A 16617-nucleotide genomic window follows, 5' to 3' on the forward strand; every position below is an offset into this window, starting at 1 on the left:
TGCCGTCATTATACATCGTTGTATTAATGTCAATGGTCCCATCTGTCCGCCGCAATGTCATAGTCCTGCTAAAAATCGCAGATCACCGCCATTACTGGTAAAAAAAAAAAAAAATGCCATAAATATATTTCCTATTTTGTAGACGCTATAAATTTTGCGCAAACCAATCAATATACACTTATTGCGATTTTTTTTTACCAAAAATATGTAGAAGAATATATATGGGCCTAAACTGATGAAGAAATTTTAATTTTTTGGGGGATATTTAATATAGAAAAAAGTACAAAAATATTGTTTTTTTTTTTTTTCAAAATTGTCGCTCTTTTTTTGTTTATAGCGCAAAAAAATTAAAAACAGCAGAGGTGATCAAATACCACCAAAAGAATGACTGCGCAATTGTCAGTTAAAGCGACACAGTGCCGTATCGCAAAATACAGCCTGGTCATTAAGGGGGAAAATCTTCCGGTCTGTAAGTGGTTAATGAGCTGAACACCCACACAGGATGAGTTCTTCATTTCGCAGCATCTGGAGCAGATTTCAGCTGGACTGGCTGGGGATGTGTCTGGAATCTGTGCATTTGGCAGGCCATCACTGAGATATCACAAGCTGCTCTATTGATGCGCTCCCACCACTCCCAGTCTGCACTGGTCTCTATTGTGTTGCTAGTTTCAGCTGACAGGTCTGGTTTCATCGGTCACGTGACAACAGAGAACACGCTCACAATGACTAGGCAGCTTTTCTGGTTCTTCCTGTATCAGTGATCTGTTTGCTGCTTTAAATAGAGGCAGCCCAGTCCTGGACAGCACAACAAAGCAGCAAGATGACGAGCCAGAGCCAAGCCGTGAGGATCCATATAGAGTACTGGTAAGTAAGACTATCATCATGTATCAGACACTGTAGAAATGGTCACCTTCCTTTAGTATGGACCTATAATCGCAGGACTTGCATTCAATGTTACTACATGATATGAGTATATATGAGCACAGTGAGGAGGATTTACTAAAACTGGAGGGTGCAAAATCTGGTGCAGCTCTGCATAGAAACCAATCAGCTTCCAGGTTTTTTTTTTTGTTGAAGTTTAGCCACTTAAGGACCGAGCCTCTTTCTGAGATTTGTTGTTTACAAGTTAAAAACAGTTTTTTTGGGTTTTTTTTTTTTTGCTAGAAAATTACTTAGAACCCCCAAACATTATACATTTCTTTTTCTAACACCCTAAAGAATAACATGGCGGTTGTTGCAATACTTTCTCTCACACTGTATTTGCGCAGCGGACTTACAAGTGCACTTTTTTGGGAACAAATGTTTTATTTTTAATAATATTAATTATTATTAATTATTATTAATATTAATGGTGACAAACTTTTAACCTTAAAAATCTCCATAGGCGACGTTTAAAAAATTCTACAGGTTGTATGTTTAGAGTTACTAGGTCTAGAATTATTGCTCTCGCTCTACCGATTGCGGCGATACCTCACATGTGTGGTTTGAACACCGTTTTCATATGCGTGCGCTACTTACGTATGTGTTCGCTTCTGCATCTGAGCTCGGCGGGATGGGGTGCATTTAAAAAATTTTTTTTTTTTTCTTAGACCCCTTTCACACTGGGGTGCTTTGCAGGCGCTACAGTGCTAAAAATAGCCTGCAAAGCGCCCTGAAAGAGGCACTCCTGTCTCTCCAGTGTGAAAGCCTGGAGCGGTGCACTGGCAGGACGCTAAAAAAAGTCCTGCTAGCAGCATCTTTGGAGCGGTGAAGCAGCGCAGTGTATACCGCTCCTGCCCATTGAGCTTTGCGGGTGGTTTTAACCCTTTCTCGGCTGCTAGCGGGGGGTAAAAGCGTCCCGCTAGCAGCCGAATAGCGCCGCTAAAAATAGCGGTGCTTTACAGCTGATGCACCCACCGCCCCAGTGTGAAAGGGGTCTTATTTATTTTACTTATTTTTACACTGTTCTTTTAAAAACACTAAATTGTGTCACTTTTATTCCTTTTACAAGGAATGTAAACGTCCCTTGTAATAGGGAAAAAAAGCATGACAGGACCTCTTAAATATGATATCTGGGGTCAAAAAGACCTCAGATCTCATATTTACACTAAAATGCAATCATAATAAAAAAAAAAAAAAATGTCCCTTTTTAAGAGGTATGGGTGGAAGTGACGTTTTTGACGTCACTTCCGCCCTGAAATGGTATGGAGACGGGTGGGGGCCATCTTCCCCTCACTAGGCTCCATGCCTAGCAGGAAGAAGGATCCAATCGTCTTTGCCGACGGCTACGGTAAGTGGCGGAGGGCACCAGAGTGCGGCGGGAGGGGGGACCGCCAATAAAAGTGATCTTGTGGTGAATCCGCCACAGAGACCACTATTATCAGAAACCAGACCACCTGCCGAAGAAGAAGATACCTGAGTTATGGCAGCTAGCTGCTGCCATAACAAAGATATCCCTCTTCAAAGTTAGGATGTATATCGGCGTGCAGCAGTCCAGAAGTGGTTAATTGAACAAGCTGAACTTAGAAGCTGATTGGCTACAATGCAGAGCGGCACCAGATTCTGAGTGCTCCGGTTTGAGTAAATCTCCCCCAGTGTTTTCTCTGCCCACATTTTGGGCTGAAATCGGACCTGAAACTGTGATTGGAGACACACCGGACCCTGCTGTGACCCGCTGCATGTTCTAGTGTGAACCCAGCCTGAAGGAAGTCTTTCCTATGAGAAGCATGAAGTCCGCTATTGCTGAGTAAATGATAGTTGCCAGCCTACATAGAATAACTGATGTGAATGTGCATTTGCAGATATGGACGTCCAACCTCAGTCTGCCTTCCCTTTTGCTAATCATACATGGCTTTATGTTCTCTCATTCAACCCAGAGCGAGAAAAAATCCATTGATTTCCCAATCCATGTTATAGGACGTAGATGGAAGAATCTCCACTGACAGCTACTGTGTTCAGGAGTCATGGCACTCACAACTGCCTGAATACAGTTCTCCTGCCAAACAGCGATTGTATCTGATAGGATGCAGTCACTGTTCAGCAGATAATGTTCTGCTGTGGTCCTTGCAGGGCTTGAAAAGCCCAAACTTTGAATGATCTATACAAAATTCAAGGTGTCTATGGCCAGCCATTTGTTGAGCCAGGTAGTGCTTGCAGGACCAAGCTTGGCTCCAATTTGGAGATGTCTTTGGCCAACCTTTCCTAGTCAGTAACTTAAGCTGGCAATTAAATTTTTTCCTTCAGGCTGAACAAAAAAGATCTCACACTCTCCCCTATCATGCTGTACACTACAGTGCAGATGGAGGAATCACCTGCTGTCGTATTCTGACAACTGGCACCAGAACACCCGAACAGCAGCTGCATCTGATTGAATACAGCTGCTGCTTGACCATCAATTTGCCATATGGCTCCTTCAATTTTAAGATGCCAAAGGGAGGGTAGTAACAGGGTCACCCATGAAATGAATTTCGGTCAGTTCATTAGGAACCGCCCAATATGACTAGCTTTAGAAAGTATTGAAACCAGAGGGTTGGCTTACTGCCAGGCAACCAGCATTTCCAGAAAGAGGTCAGCAGTAGAATGGTTTCCTTTGAAATGTCTGAATGCAAGGGGCTTAGTAAAAAATGATCTACTGGGGTATAAATATAGAACAGTTGTTTCTCTTTGATGTAGGATTTTGAAACCACATTAGTGGGAATGCATACCGTATTCTCATACATGTTGCACACCGCCCTTACATGTAGGTAATATGTTCTTTCGTAACCATTATGTAACAAATACATACCTTGGTCATTGGGCACAATTTCATACCTCCCAACATTTTGAGATGGGAATGAAGGACAGCTATCGGCAAAAGTATGCAGGCATAGGACACACCCCTTGCCACGCCCCCTTAAAAGGAGAATTGTACAAAAAACAAGACTGGTTAAAACCACAAGTTTTTTTTTTACCACTACTATTTCTTTATATTTGCTTTTGGAATTTACAAATGCAGTCATTTAGAAATCAGATGAAAGGGTTGGCGCTGGGAAACACTTTTTGATAGATAAAAAGTGTATTTTATATACATCTATATAGATCAGACCAAAATGAGGGACAAATGAGGAGGAATGAGGGACAGAGGGACATTGCTCCAAATTAGGGACAGTCCCTCGAAATCGGGGACAGTTGGGAGCTATGCAATTTGAATATGCATTACATACTGTAGTGCACAGAGCACTGCAAATAGGCTAAAAAAACTAACTACAGAATAATTTTTTTCATTATAGTTCTAATGAATCTTCTATAATCGCTGAGCATTACCCCTGACCTAAAGCATTTCTGTTACACTGTAGGCAGGTATGGAACACTATGCATTTTACAATGGCAAAGAGCATTACATCTCCCTGGTTATTCTAACTGCTGACCAAAATCTTAGGCCAATGTAATATTACACAGTGAGCACGTAGCATCCTGCAGCAGCAGAACCACATTTCAAAAGTGTAGAAGAATTCAGCATACCTTTCAAAAGAAATTCCAAGTCATCTGAGCCAATAATGCAGTCTAGCAAACCCTGCAGCAGTCCTGAAGCCAAAAGGTTCAGTTAGGGCTTGTTCTAACGTGTGCCTATTATTGCTGCCTCTTTGAAAAGTGATCTAAAGTGGAATGTTTTTCGGGGGGGGGGGGGGGGGCATTGGACAAGTAGTGCGGAGGCTATATGTGATCTCCTCACTGCATTTTTTTTTTTTTTTTTTATCTCTCAAAATGCCAATTCACCACACCGGAACTGTCTGTTGTGGCACAGCTCCATTCATTGCAATGGGTTCTGCTGTGTTACCACCCACCGAATGCAACATTCCACTCTTTTTGCCATGGCCATGAAGATAGGCGTAGTGGTTGTGGCATGTATACAGCCCTAAGAAGTTGCATTTCTGTGTTTAGGTGGATGTTCAGGGGACAGTAAATCCACAGCTCAGCTGCCTGTTCTTACTGCCTGTGTGAATGAGCCCCTGGTTTATCTTTAGTTCAGTTCTCTGATATTCCCTGCAGTCAGAATCCAGAGAAATCCTTGCCTGTCGGATGGGGGTGTCTCCTCTGTTATTTGCCTATCTGTGTCACCCATTCCATTGGGATTTGCAAGGCAGCTTTAAATGTGATTGATGATTGTGTGAAGTGTCTGAAAGGTCCGGCTTTATGTATGTGAGATACAGCAAGAAGAATGCAATGGGTGTGTTTGTAATGCTGAGGAGGTAAGTAAAAAGGGGGTCCCAGTCTTTGGATAAGTGTTACCATAATGAGTTGGGACCTAAAAGTCCCATCACTGGATGCAGGAACCCCCTACAATCTTCTGTCAGGACCCAATCTTGATAATGATTCCTTACAAAGATAAAGTACAGATAATGATTGCATGGACAGAGTTCTTAGAACACCATATTGTGTTTATTTTATTTTTTTATTTTATAGAATTGATTTGATAAATTACAATCAAACAGGTTTGGTTACTGACTCTTTGTTTTCGTATTTCCCAGTGGTAGGTGAGGATACAAGGCCCGTTATCAGGAGCTTGCATCTGAGATCAAGGAGCATGTACCTGATGCGGAGATCACTGGTGGTTTAGGAAGGACGGGTAAGTTTACTGATCTGTTTCATATTATTTGACTTTTCCATGTAGGAAAACGGTTTAGACACAGACCCAGAAGAATGCAGCATACTTCTTCTGGGCTAGTGTCTTACAAAATTCAGAAACCAATGGATTAGCATGACAACCATGGTACTAGCATTTTCAGATGTTATCTATGATTTCTCCCAGTATAGGTTTCCCTTGAAAAAAATTAAAGCCACCTTTATTGGGCTATTAGTAATATTAGATTGTATCCTATTAATATAAAGACTTATTCTGTGTTTTGTCCAGTTTACGCTCGTATAATGTTACTTTGACACGCTATATTACGAAAAGTATTGGGACACCTGCCTTTATACGCACATGAACTTTAATGGAATTTCACTCTTATGCCCTGTACACACGGTCGGACATTGATCGCACATTCCGACAACAAAATCCATGGATTTTTTCCGACGGATGTTGGCTCAAACTTGTCCTGCATACACACGGTCACACAAAGTTGGCGCAAAATCCGATCGTTCTGAACGCGGTGGCGTAAAACACGTACGTCGGGACTATAAACGGGGCAGTAGCCAATAGCTTTCGTCTCTTAATTTATTCTGAGCATGCGTGGCACTTTGTGCATCGGATTTGTGTACACACGATCGGAATTTCCGACAACGGATGTTGTCGGAAAATTTTATAGCAAGCTCTTAAACTTTGTGTGTCGGAAATTCCGATGGAAAACGTGTGATGGAACCCACACACGGTCGGAATTTCTGACAACAAGGTCCTATCACGCATTTTCCGTCGGAAAATCCGACCGTGTGTACAAGGCATTAGTCTGTAGGGTTCATAAAACAGAGAGAGGGGAACTGACATTGTTCCTCAATATGACCCCGGAAACCGGGAGCGACGAGAATTAATTAAAAAAAAAAAAAAAAAAAACACCACGGTCCCCCCCAACGCATATGTTACTCCCCCACGCATATGTAAATGGTGTGGTATTGTCACGAATGTCAGAGCGAGCGCAATAATTCCAGCACCGGACCTGCTGTGTATCTCTAAACTGGTAACTTGTAAAGGAGTTTAAAGCTGAGAATGTGGAGAATTTTAAGCACTGTAGTTTGCTGCCATTCCACGGGCAAACACAATTTTAAAGCATGACATGTTAAGTATGTATTTACTTGGCATAACATCTTTCACATTATACAAAAAAATTGGGGTAAATATTGTGTTTTTTTTTTTTTTTTTTTTTTTTTATTATTATTAAAGTGTATTTTTTCCAAAATAATTGCATTTGAAAAACTGCTGCGCAAATACCGTGTGACATAAAACACCCATCCCACATTACATATATATATATTAATAATGTAATTTTCTAGCATTGATTTTTACATGCAGGAGTGAAGTGTCAGAATTGGCCTAGATATGAAGTGGTTAAACCATTTTAAACACAATATGGCATTTTGTATAAAGAAGTATACGGTACATGTAAACCTAGGAACACCTATACAAAGTACAAATCCATTAAACCTATAAATAGACTTCTCTTTTGAGCTTTATCTTATCTCATAGGAATGCAGTGCCACTCCCCAGATTTTTCTTGCATATTTCCCATTTTGAGATGCACGCAGTTTTTTTTTTGTTTTTTTTTGTTTTGTTTTTTTTCCCCTTCTGAAACAAACTAATGGAATTTGAGCGCTTTCATTACCATTGTGTATTTCTGGTTACCTGGCTTTAGAGTTGAGCTTGGGCGTCCCCCAAATTCATCTCTAGCCGAACACCAAACTGGAACTCTACTTGCCCTCTGTATTTTCTGATTTAGGCCTCATGCACACTGGTTTATTGTAAACACTGTTTCCCCTGATAGGGAAAAATCAGCGTGAAAAAACTCACCTAAGCTGCATTTTTTTAAACCAGTTTAAGTGAGTTTAGTAGCATTTGGTGATTGGGAATTTATTTAATTGGCCAGTATTGTAATTTATTCTGGCCATGGAAATGAATAATGCTGAAGTGCTAAACGGCCTAGCAGCGTTTGGCACTTTTTATGACCAAAACCTCCTCTTCTGAACACAATTCTTCTGCATTCAGGAGAGGAGCATTTCACTGCTCCTAACCTCTGGTAAAAGCCTATGTGTACATGGATACATAGGCTTTTATTGAGCTGAATTCAGGGGCTTTGGCAAAAAAAACGCCAAAAGCTCCTAAATGTGAGTTTAGGAGCAGCAGTGTGCATGAGGCCTTACTAACCCACAAGAAGTAAGTAGATCAGATGTTCTGACTTCACTCTGACTTTGGTTGCTCCATGCTTGAGTCAGTTCAGGCACTTGGATATTTCAAACCAGAGAGGGCCAAGAGATGGAGATTTGGCAATGGCTGTGCTCCACGAACTCCAGGTTTCCTTTGTAAAAGTCAAGAATGCTTCTATTTAATAATTTAAAAAAAAATCCCACCTTTTATTCTGTCCCTGAGGACATCTCTAGAAAACCAGTGAAAACCAGTAGGTACTGCAAACTTGGGAATCCTAAACCAGCAGGGTAAGGTGGCTCATAGTCATGTCCCTTCATCTGTTATGAATATGCTCTATAACAGGGCCATCCACCAGGAGGTCTGTGGGCTACATTATCCAGGGGCCTTTATTGGGACCCACAAGACAGTGGTCAATGCAGAGTGGCAGCGAATTGCTGCATGCCAGAATGTTCTCTGCATTACAGAACCCAGCGCTGCCTGTTGGCAGAGTAATCTAATGATCACTTGGTCCAATAGAGATAGTGCCATTTCAGCACGACAGAGTGGTAGAAGTAGTGTGACAGAGTGCCACATCCACCAAAGAAGGGGAGATAAGTTATTTATTAATGCCACTATTACCCAAGGGCACGTGTGTCAAACGCAAGGCCCGTGGGCTGAATCTGGCGTGCCAGGCTATTTCATGTGGCTCTCGCACCCAGGGCTTTTTTTCAACCAGAGGTAGCAGAACCCTGCACACTGGCATAGCACACCCCTGAACTCTGCACTCTGTATGTAGCGCAATCCTCAGCCCTGCACTCCATACACTGCACACCATCCCTGAACTCTGCACATAGCACAATGCTCAGCCCTGCACTCTATACACAGCACACCACCCCTGAACGCTGCCATCTGTGCATAGGGTACCTCTGAACTCCACACATAAAACACTCCTGTTATTTATTGCCCCTTTAAGATCTTCCCACTGTCACTACTGTAATTTGGCCACCCCCATTGTTTGATGCGGTTCAGCAGAGGGTGTGTGGTTAAAGTTCCTGCACCTATTCTCTCAGGGGAAAAAAAAAAACTCTGGATAAATTTATACCATCTTGCAGATCCACCCAGCCCTTTAAGGGCAACTATAATGCTGATGTGGCCTGCAATTAAATTGAGTTTGACACCCCCTGCCCAGGGAGGGGGTATTTAGTGCTGCTACTCTAAGTGAAACTAAACCCTCCTACCATTTCCAGCCTGGGAAGCTGCCATCTTAGCTTCTGTTTTATCTGCAGTTGTCATGGTGCTGCACATTGATCAGTTGTGACAGCAGCCATTTAATGCCTTGACAGTTCAGTTGGGAAAACTAGCAACTATGACACTTATTCTTCATAGCTTCAGGGCAGGCCCGAAGACCCACACCCTACCATATGTGAGTAAAGGAAAATGGAAACATACTGTATATAGAGTGCAGTGACACAACGTGACAGTGAATAAAAAAAAATAAGAGAGGTGCCAATGTTGTGCACAATGGCTGGGACTTGCGGCCCGTTAACAAAAATTACCCCGTTCTCACCTATGAAGCGATGTGCAGAAAAAAAATCAAGAGGCGTCATGGTCAAGTGCTTGTTCTCACAGTGGGGTCCTAAACCCATAGTGATGCTAGGAGCACCCCTGGGTCACCACTGCCAGGGGGGTCTTAAGACTGCAGGCTCTCTGCCTGGCCACACAAGGTAGCACTGTTCAAACCAGGAGGCATTGGGTCCCTCAATCCCTATATTACAGTGATCTCTAGATTCCACAGGGATCCCACGGGTATGTGACTTGTGAAATGCGGCTATCACTGTACATATCAGCAGCTCTCAGCATATCTTAGGGGAGCTTACAGAGCGCTCTTGGAGTAATTAAAACATTACAGGTTTAATTTGAATATGAAATATTGAAGTGAAATAGCTTTGCCTGGAGTTCGGGTTTAAAGGACATGCCAGAATGCTCTCCGCTTATCACTACAGGAGAAAGGCCATTGTCAAAATCTGTTTAGAGGGTTCAACCCCTGGCAGGGCCTTGCCACGTGAGCCTTTGGGGAGAAGAGTACAAAGGTTTGCATCAAATGCTGATTGAAACACTGAATTTAGCTTTCACTATGACTTGACCTTCTCTGGCACTGTCTGTGATGCTGATGATAATGATGTGGAATGTATGAGAACACATTATGTTTTTCCTGATTATTATTGTTCTCACCACTGTAATCCTTCTATCAACAGGCAGCTTTGAAGTTAAAGTTAACGATGAGCTGATCTTCTCCAAACTGGAATGTGGCGGATTTCCGTTTGCGAAAGATGTAAGTGTCGGAATATGTATGATCGCTAAAACAAGACAACACTTTTTATGAACATGTGGAATCATTAGCTCTGAATGAACATAGAATGGACGTTATGGAATAATTGATTTGTTCATATAGCCAGGTTTGGTCTTATGAGAGAGCCTGGTTGGGTATTTAAAGCAGTGTTCCACCTGGGAAAAAAAAGAAAAGTCAGCAGCTACAAATACTGTAGCTGCTGACTTTTAATATATGGACACTCGCCTGCCTAGGGAGCCCATGATGTCAGCACCCCCAGCCGATTTTCAGATCAGCTCCTAGGTGCTGCCACCGCCATTCGTGGTAAGGGAAGCCGGCAGTAAAGCCTTTCGGCTTCACAGCCGATTCCCTACTACGCATGCGCGAAGTGTGCTGTGCTTTCTAACTGGCCCGGCGGCGGTGGAAGGAGAAGAGGGGCCAAACTTCCGAGGGGCGGTGCCATCTCCCAGAAGTGGGAAAGGGTACCTGTCAAAAACAGTTAAACCTTGCTTTGGGGGCACCCAAGCAGGCACACTCCCCAGCCGCAGCTCTGTGTGTCCATTCACACATGGAGCTGCGGCTCAGACCCGCCCCCTTCATCCCCTGATTGGCTCACTGGCTGTGATTGACAGCAGCGGCAGCCATTGCTGCTAAAAGCCAATCTGGAGTGCGAGTCCCCGGAAAGCCAAGGTTCTCGTGGACATCGCTGGATTAAGAAGGGCTAAGGTAAGTATTAGGGGGTGGCTTGGGGGGGGGGTCGACTGCTGCACACAGGTTTTTTTATTTACCTTTAATGCATAAAATGTTCAAAAAAACATTTTGCCTTTACTACCACTTTAACTTCAACTGCCACTGGACCACATCAGTCCATTCATACTGGTCCCCATGCACACTCCCGGGGGAGACTCTGCCGGACAGTTTGCCAACTCATCTCCCTCTGACAGCTGTCACAACATCCTAGCCCAATGCTGCAGGCTTTCATTGGGTAACACAGGCCGTGAAGAAATGACATATCACGCTGGAGACACCTGCCTCTGAAAAGTGATCCACTGCTGATTTCATTTCAGAGGGTTGGAAAATACCACTTCAGAAATCCTTAAACAGATCTCAACTGAAGCAAAACTAAAGTCCCATTTTCAAAAATTGTTTTGACAGAAAGGGAGAAATAATTGTAGGAATAATTACTTGGAAAGAAGTTAAGTTGGCTTTTAGACAGGGACGTTCTATTTCAACATCTTTCCCTATCTCATATTCCGAGAATTGTGTCAGATCATTGGCAGAACATTTTGATGTCAACTGGTCATCCACATGTGTTGCAATACCAAAAGAATTTAGAAACAAAAAGAGAAAAACAAGTAAAATGGGAATACAATTTCATATTGAAGAGGAACCCTGAATTTATAAAAAGATATGGTTCCTATATTTCCTATATCTTCACACGAACAAGCAGGCTCTTTTTTGCAGAAGAGACATGCAATGCCTGTTCTGCAATAAAATAAACATACCTGCTTTTAGAATGTAAGCTGAGCTGCATATGCATAGGTCAGTTTACATTGCGGCACAGCGCCTGTGTGTAGGGATGGCTGCACTCCTATGCATGCGCAAGAACGACGTCATCCTGCACAGACCAATGAAGATGGCCACAGCCCAGCACCCAGGAGATACTGGGTAGAAGAAGCCATCATTGGGGAGGGACGCCAGCTCGTTGAATGAATAGTAAGTATTGTGCAGTTTAGCTCTGCTTTAAAGGGATAGTTTACACCAGACAAATATGTTTTTTTAAATGGAGTATGAAAGTGTATGCAAGAAAAATGAACGTATTTCAATGAGCTTAGTTTACACCATTGCAACGCTTTCATGTGTGTTTAAAAAAAAAATAGTACAGCATGATGCAAATTTTTTTTTTTTTTTTTTTTTTTTCCATGTACTGGAACACACAAAAACACCTTGAAAATATAAATGCAACCCATTAAAAACAAAACCATAAATAACGGCTAAAAATGTGCGGCAAATGCAACAAAAATGCACTGCCAATGAGGTTGATTTACTAAAGACTAAAAGACTGCGCACTTTGCAGTTGCTCCCGAGCTTAGTAAATGAGCAGAAGCTTTGCTGACTTCCATCATCCAATCATGTGCAAGCAAAAATGCTGTTTTTTTTTTTTTTTTTTTTCCCTGCACATGATCGGGTATTCTTTGCAAAGTGAAGCCTTACCTCATTTACTAAGTTCTGGAACAACTGCACTTTGCAAAAAGCAAGTCTATTTGCCTTTTAGTTAATCAACCCCTATGTGACAAAGCACTCATAAATGCGCATGTGGAACTGCACATTAAACACGGGATTGTGATGTAAAAAAAAAACTATTTATGCCAGGAGAAAACTTCTCTCTGAAGCTGAATCTGTATGAAATAACATTATAGTAGTATATAAACCAGATCCCCCCCCCCCCCCCCCCCAAACGTATCACAATAATAACAGGCAGTAGCGGTTGGTTGGCTTTTCTTAATAACTACCCCCACCATGTGGTGCGGCACTAATGCACCCCCCTCCTAGCAAACAGAACTACCCCCCCCCCATGCGGTGCGGCACTAATGCACCCCCCTCCTAGCACCAGGGATGGCCGCTGGGTTTGCAGCTCTGTCAGCACCCCCCCCCCCCCAGTGTTTCTCCTATTACACAGCGCGAGGCATCCAATAGGATCGCCAGCCGCTTTGACCAATCTGGAAACGGGTCTCCCTGACCTGCTTCCTGATTGGCGGGGAGTAACTGTAGTGTGAAAATTCATTTTCTATGGTCACACAATTGGGTGGGATCGGGGCGCACTCTCTGCTCTCTGCCCCCCAAGCCCACCCTATTGTGAAGCCCATTAGAGCCTCTGGCTCTAATTAGGTGCTTCAAACCCCACCCCCACCACCACCACCATAGGAATTCATGTGCCCGGCGTCCTGAAAGAGTTTTAACCAGTGGCTATTTTTAGCTCTGATCGATTGTATAAATGTCAGTGGTCCCAAAAAATTGTCAAAAGTGTCCAATCTGTCCGCCGCAATGTCACAGTGTCGCTAAAAATCACTGACCACCGCCATTACTTTAAAAAAAAAAAACAAATGCCATAAATCTATCCCCTATTTTATAGACACTATAACTTTTGCGCAAAGCAATCAATATAGGCTTATTGCAATTTATTTTTTTTACCAAAAATATGTAGAAGAATACATATTGGCCTAAACTGATGAAGAAATTTTTTATTTTTTTTTTTTGGATATTCATTATAGCAAAAAGTAAAAAAAGATTTTTTTTTTTTTTTTTTTTCAAAATTGTCAGTCTTTTTTTGTTTATAGCGCAAAAAATAAAAACCACAGAGATGATCAAATACCACCAAAAGAAAGCTCTATTTGTGGGGGGGGGGACATACATTTTGTTTGGGTACAGCGTTGCATGACCGCGCAATTGTCAGTTAAAGCTACGCAGTGCCGTATCACAAAAAATGGCCTGGTCTGGAAGGGGGCAAATCCTTCCAGACCTTAACTAGTTAAGCACAAGTTAAAAAAAAATAAAAAAAAACAATTGCCACATTACACAGGACATCGGGCTCAGTGTATGATATCCTGAAACATTTCCATGTCACCCATTTGTCATGTAGAACATCCATGACCTTTAATCCAGGCTAATGTTTACATTTTATTCCAGGAGTGGGTGGGATATAAGAGCAAAGCACTGCTTCAGAGAGCCGGCTTCTGATAGCAGAGCACTGCTAATAACATTTAAAAGGGAGGGTTCTGGCTTGAGTGGCAGTGGGACCCGGATCCACAGGATGCTGGCACTGTGTTAGAATCTTGGGACAGTCCAGCGGAATCCGGGACTGTTGGGAGGTATGTAAATGTCTGATGAGCTAAAATTGGTCTAACAAGGTCTGTGTCTGTCTTTGAATGTGATGACTGAAACTGACATTTATGGATCTTTGAAGGTTTATTAGACTTTTTTGTTTTTTTTTGTTTTTTTTGTTTTTCAATTGACACTGGCTCAGCCATGCAGAATATCATTTTGTGTCAGGAAGTTGGTAGTTGAAAATACTGGATGATGATGATGATGATGATAAAATTTTTTTTTAGATCATAGAGGCTGTGCAGAGGATGAACGATGGCAAGAAAGCTGAGAAAATCACCAGGAACAAGAAAGCATGCACTATCCAATAGAGTGCAGCTGGTGTGGAAGACTTGAAGACGGTCTGCCTTACAGACCAGGGCAGGTTCTGCTAATGACTGGTTTCGTCAAAAAGCCGAGGAAATCATGAGTATCTTTAGAGTCTGTTCCTAAGGGCTGTAAGACAACTTATTCATGTCTACATGGAATAAAAATTCTCAACAGTGACTCGGTATTCTGTTCTGTCATTTTTACAAAAAAAATAAATAAGCATTTTCTAATTATTTAATTCCTTGATTTGAACAGATATGTTTTGGAAACGGCACTCGCCTTCTGACTGCAGGTGTTCTGTCAGAATAGCGAACCAGTCAGATTAGGTAACGGAAGTGACCCTCCGTCAGCTGCGCATGTGCGTTCCACCGCTACCAGGTTTGCTAATCTGACAGAACACCTGCAGTCAGAAGGTGGCAGCGGACATCTTACTACACCCAGCTACTTTTTGAATAATGTTAGCAATAATAAAGTGAACGTATATAAATAAATATAGTATATTGACATCTGTGATGCTGCTTTGATGTTACATTTCAAAAGGAGCTGGACGCCAGCAGTAGGAAGGTGGTGGTGGCCATGTTGGTACACCCTGCATTGCTCTGTACTAAACCTTTAGGCTTTCAAAATTAAACATCCAGACAGCATCACAGATGTCAATACACTATAATTATTTATATACGCTCAGTTTGTTGCTAAAATTTACAGGGTAATTCAATACGTAGCTAGGTGTAGTAAGATGTCCGCTGCCGCATTCTTCTGACTGCAGGTGTTCCGTCAGAATTGGCGACCCATCAGATTAGATAACAGAAATTACGTTCCGTCACTACACCGCATCGCCATCTTGCTACACCCCGCACTCAGCCGCAGTAAGCCTGTGTTCCATCAGATTAGGTGACCCGTCAGATTTCGTAACAGAAGTGACGTTCCGTCACTGCCATCTTGGTGCACCCTGCACTTGGCCACTGTTTCGATGTTGAATTTTACAAGCTGCGGCAAGCTTTCTGATCTCACACGTTTGCTAATCTGACAGAAGACCCCTGCTTTTAAAATTCTACATCAAAACAGTGTCACGGACTCCTAAATACTGTATTTTACTATATAAGCTCAGTTTACTGGTAAAAATAAGTGTGAAATGCTAAACTCCGGAACACTAACACTAACAGAACACTAGTCATAAAAAGGTGGCAGCGGACATCTTAGTACACCCAGCTATGTCTTTAATTTAACAGTCATTTTAGCAATAAAGTGAGCATATATAAATACATATAGTATAGTGACATCCGTGATGGTTATTTGATAACTTTTGAAAGAAGTTGGACGCCAGCAGTAGGAAGGTGGCGGAGGCCAGACATCAGATGTCACTATACTATATGTATTTATATACGCTCACTTTATTGCAAAAAATGCCTGTTAAATTAAAGACATCTTTTAGATTAGCAAATCTGGTAGCGGGTGTACACTTGTGCAGGTAACTTATTCGTAAAATGCAGTATTTTTAAATCCATGACACTTTTGATGAATTTTAAAAGCAGCGGGAAGCCTGCTGATCTCACAGAACCGCTGCTTTTAAAATTCAAAATCAAAACAGTTTGACGGATTTCAGAATACTGTATTTCACTATATAAGCTGTTTACTAGTAAAAATAAGTGTGAAATGCAATCTTGGGTGGGTGTAAAAAGATGTCTGCTGCCGCCTTCTGACTGCAGGTGTTTCCTCAGATTGTAACAGAAGTTACATAGTTACATAGTAGGTGAGGTTGAAAAAAGACACAAGTCCATCAAGTCCAACCTATGTGTGTGATTATGTGTCAGTATTACATTACATATCCCTGTATGTTGCAGTCATTCAGGTGATTATCTAATAGTTTCTTGAAGCTATCAATGCTCCCCGCCTAAACCACCGCCTGTGGAAGGGAATTCCACATCCTTGCCACTCTTACAGTAAAGAACCCTCTAAGTAGTTTAAGGTTAAACCTCTTTTCTTCTAATTGTAATGAGTGGCCGCGTGTCTTATTAAACTCTCTACTGCGAAAAAGTTTTATCCCTATTGTGGGGTCACCAGTACAGTATTTGTAAATTGAAATCATATCCCCTCTCAAGCGTCTCTTCTCCAGAGAGAATAAGTTCAGTGCTCGCAACCTTTCCTCATAACTAAGATCCTCCAGACCCTTTATTAGCTTTGTTGCCCTTCTTTGTACTCGCTCCATTTCCAGTACGTCCTTCCTGAGGACTGGTGCCCAGAACTGGACAGCATACTCTAGGTGCGGCCGGACCAGAGTCTTGTAGAGCGGGAGAATTATCGTTTT

The 16617-nt window shown here is 42.2% G+C and overlaps 1 pseudogene; it reads left to right on the forward strand.

Annotated features, from left to right (window-relative positions):
• Nucleotides 1-691: 691 nt before the first annotated feature.
• Nucleotides 692-14489, forward strand: LOC141131402 (migration and invasion enhancer 1-like; annotated as a pseudogene).
• Nucleotides 14490-16617: the final 2128 nt, after the last annotated feature.

This window comes from Aquarana catesbeiana, linkage group LG03 (genome assembly GCF_042186555.1).
Source record: "Aquarana catesbeiana isolate 2022-GZ linkage group LG03, ASM4218655v1, whole genome shotgun sequence".
Taxonomy (NCBI): Eukaryota; Metazoa; Chordata; class Amphibia; order Anura; family Ranidae; genus Aquarana; species Aquarana catesbeiana.